The following is a 4,036-nucleotide window of genomic DNA, read 5'->3' as shown; positions in this document are numbered from 1 at the left end:
GCAGCAGCGGGGTTCCGGACTGAAGCTCCTACAACCGCTCGGGCCCAGCGGCCGGCTTTGAGTGTTGTGAATGACAGTGTAGTAGGGTATTTTATTGCTTTCTGGAAATCATCTTAAATTGTTGGGTACGTCATTTTATGGTCTTAACGCAGTGGACAAATAGTGGCTAGTAGACGTCGGAATTAACGAGCTCTCCTGAACGACCTATTCTGCTGTTTCTGCCTGTCTGCTGACAACACAGTATTGCCCGCCTCCTTGTAAACTGCCGGGTCCACCTTTCGTCTTACTCCGGATTACACAGGGATGTCCCAACACTTCAGTTCATGTGGTCTGCGTGTGTCGCCTACAAACTGTGTATTTCGCCTCTCTGATTTTCTTCGTCGCACACTTGTCTCTGTCAATTTGTGGGACAAACACGGACACGAACACGAACCTGAATCTTCCAAAGTAGATAATGACATATTGGTTTCTCAGAGTACCCAGCTATTGCACTTTGCTGTTCTTGAAGGGAGCCAACGGCCTTGCCTCAGTGATAGCACCGGTTTCCGTCAGATCACCGAAGTTAAGCGCTGTCGGGCTGGGCTAGCACTCGGATGGGTGGCCACCCGGTCTGTCGAGAGCTGTTGGCACGCGGGATGCACTCAGCCCTTGTAAGGCAAACTGCGGAGGTACTTGATTGAGAAGTAGCGGATCCGGACTCGGAAACTGACCTACGGCCGCTGACCACATGCCCCTCCATATCCGCACCCGGTGACGCATGTCGCCTGAGGATGACACGGCGGCCGGTCGGTTCCGCTGGGTCCGCCAGGGCCTGTCGTCGGAGTTAACGTTTTTTTACGTGCTGGAAGGGGGCTGCGTAACGTCTTATCAACCCAAAAGGAAAAAAATGTAGAGTACACTTTTGAAGGAGATCTAAGGCTCCCATAACGCTGTGTAGCCCGTCGGTGCAATGTTCAACTACAGTGCGAGGCACTCCAGGAAATAAGCCATTTCGCCTCATTGCGCCAACATTGCAACGCTCGGCCGCTTTGCGGATGGAGCTAATGCCCCTCTATTGCCTTTGGTCTGGCAGTTACTGGAGTAAAGAGCAAGGGGCGAAGCAACAGACATCATCACGTGCTGCAGTTGCGGTATGCCGTGCATTAACTGGGTGTTCGGTCGGCTCCGCACACACGGAAAGGTGAGGACAGCACCTAGCAGTCTGTGTTTACCTGGCGAGTCGGACAAGATGCGGCAGTCGACTATGCTTCACTTCATTTTTACCAGGTGGTTAAAATTAAAGTACGTATACTCACAGAGGTCACGTGTGGGCTGTAATTCTCGTATGGCCGCGAAATTTGGTAGATATTCTAATGCGTTAATGCGGAACCGATGTACGCTTGCGAGGTGCCGGGGCTAGCAGTGTATTTAACACTAAATTCTTCTAGAATCTACATATGTAAATGATGCTCTAAGCCCCCCCTTATTCTAACTCCGACTTTTGCTGTTGCACAAGGATTTAAAAAAATATGCGAACTGACTCTAATCAACCCTGCCAGTGGAGTAGAAGAGAGTTTGGCACCTGCAATAATTTAATTTGATAAATAAGTTAAATAAACGAAGGTTTCATTAAGATAGTGAGGAATGATAGGGTTGCTCTACCGATTAACAGAATGAAAGTTCTGTCCAAAATAACAATATGATTTATTAAGACTAAACACAAAATAATAAACGAAAACAAGCGAAACATTTACAATACATCAAATTGGCTCAAACTGGATACTCAAACAAACGCTGTGAATGTGAAGTTGTCCCTAAACTAGATTGTGAGGATTATGACGAAGTGGTATGTGGAGCCAATTCCTTGCAACTCAAATCTTAAGAGAAAACACATAGCCAACCCAACATTAATTGCTGCTACCCAAGACAGAACAAAGTTAGAAAAAGACGAACAGGTGCGCTCTGCTGAGCTCTGATTATCACCTAGGAAAATCCCTGTCTGCCGGTGCTGCGGAAATACCTTACCAATCTGTCTTCTTAACTGCAAGAACACGATTTGGCGTAATGGAGGCGATGGCTGGTTGCTTCGACGTTCTCGACCGAAAGACGAGAGCCGACTAGCTAGAGCACCCGTACAGGCCGAACACACAACATTCCCGCCCCCACGACAGTGGCCGTGGTTAATCGTTCCAATCAGCAACTCGAAAACCGGCGGAAAATTCCACTCTATTGCCAGAGCACTACCATTCCACCAATGGAGATTCTTGGCGACAATTTCTGCGCTGATTTTGCTACGTCACGGAGCTATGCCCTGAGCAAGCCAATCACAGTTACTATTTTGCAGAAAGCGCGGGAATTTTCCCGCCACAACTGCCTGGGTACACAAGTCATTACCACGCCTCGCTGGTAGCCCGCCAGAAAGTGTTTTCGCTAAGTTTCTGCGAAGTAACTGAACCTCTAGCCCAGCCGCTACTTCAGACCCCTCCGGGCGTGTGTTTTGACAATGTCGGCGTCTGCAAAGCATTCACTCGACTTCCTCACACCCGTCGGCTTAACCCTTTCCAGATCAGCAGAGCCCGCCTGTCACCGGACCACGCGGGTGACGAGAGACGCTGCGTGGGAAGTCCGCATGTGAAGGAATAGCGACTTTTCACTGCATGCAGTTAGAGAGGAAAATCGTAAGATAGAAATATGAGAGGGGGCTCATGCCACTTCTCACGCTGCGGAAAAGAAAATAGTTTAAATTTTGGGCACCAAGTACAAATCCAGCGTTATGAATGCAGGAAAGATGTATAGAAATATATCCGTATGTCGTGGATTGGGAACGCAAAGTGAGCAGAAAAGGTCAAACAAGTGAGAAAGATGTACTGTTGACTTTATTATCAACCGCCGCTTACACCATATGTTCAGTATGACACAGGAGACGACGACGACGCGATGTTGTATCCGTAAAACGACGTGATCAGCAGTTGCTCGCAGCAGTTCCAGTGGAATCTCAGCAAGGTGTCGCTGTATGCCGGCCGTTGTGGCCGAGCGGTTCTAGGCGCTTCAGTCTGGTACCGCGCTGCTGCTACAGTCGCAGGTTCGTATCCTGCCTCGGAGATGGATGTGTGTGGTGTCCTTAGGTTAGTTAGGTTTAAGTAGTTCTAAGTCTAGGGGCTGATGACCTCAGATGTTAAGTCTCGTAGTGCTTAGAGCCATTTGAATTTTTGTCCCTGTATACTGGTCTTCAGATTAGGCAGAGACCAAACGTGTTCTTTCTTTTTGATATCCTCAGAGCCAGCAGCCACATGGTTCAGATCCGGTGATCTTGCAGATTTCGCATCTGAGAAACCTCTGGAGGTAACCACATTCGTGGAAGGTTTCATCAAGAGGATCTTCCACTGGCCCTTCGACAATGAGGTGTTGCCCCATCTTGCGACAGACCTCGCAGGCCTTTGGATGTATTCTCTTCAAAGAAGAACGGAGCGAGATTAACGGTGCTTGTGAATTCACACCACACAATCACACATGGGGAGTACAAAGGCTCTTCGTGCGTAACAAGTGATGTAACAGTAGTGCAAATTCGGCAGTTTTGCGTATTCACTTCTCCACGTAGTGAAAAATGTGCGTTGTCACTGCATATAATTTTCCACAGCCGCATGTCGTCAATTTCGATCCGTGCCAGAGACCGAAGAGCAAATTCAGATCGTTCCTGCGAATCGTTTGCTGCACAGTCTTGATTTTGCATGTGTACCACTGTAAAATAGACCCCAAAACTCTACGGACTTTTGAGCATGGGATGGACACTCTTCTGACAATTCACTAGCGCTATCGCTACGTGATGCGTTGTTAGTTACAACAGCGACCTCGTCAGTAACGTCCACCGTGATCGGACGCCTTCTTCCTCCAGGTGTCACACCAACCTCACCCTTGTTTTCTAATTTCACTACCATCATCTTTCAATCACTTAATGCCATCGGGCATCTCCTCAAGCACTTCAATTAGTGACACCCTCTCACTGTAGCACTGTAATTCCTGTCGTTCACATAAAACGGTTTCACTAACAGCGCACGGT

The 4,036-nt window shown here is 48.3% G+C and overlaps 1 pseudogene; it reads left to right on the top strand.

The window, feature by feature from the left end:
* The first annotated feature begins 511 nt into the window (after nt 1-511).
* LOC126428493 (5S ribosomal RNA) lies at nt 512-629 on the top strand (annotated as a pseudogene).
* The last annotated feature ends 3,407 nt before the right edge of the window (nt 630-4,036 follow it).

The sequence above is a fragment of the Schistocerca serialis genome, chromosome 12 (genome assembly GCF_023864345.2).
Source record: "Schistocerca serialis cubense isolate TAMUIC-IGC-003099 chromosome 12, iqSchSeri2.2, whole genome shotgun sequence".
Taxonomy (NCBI): domain Eukaryota; kingdom Metazoa; phylum Arthropoda; class Insecta; order Orthoptera; family Acrididae; genus Schistocerca; species Schistocerca serialis.
This window is presented reverse-complemented; position numbering and strand designations above follow the sequence as displayed.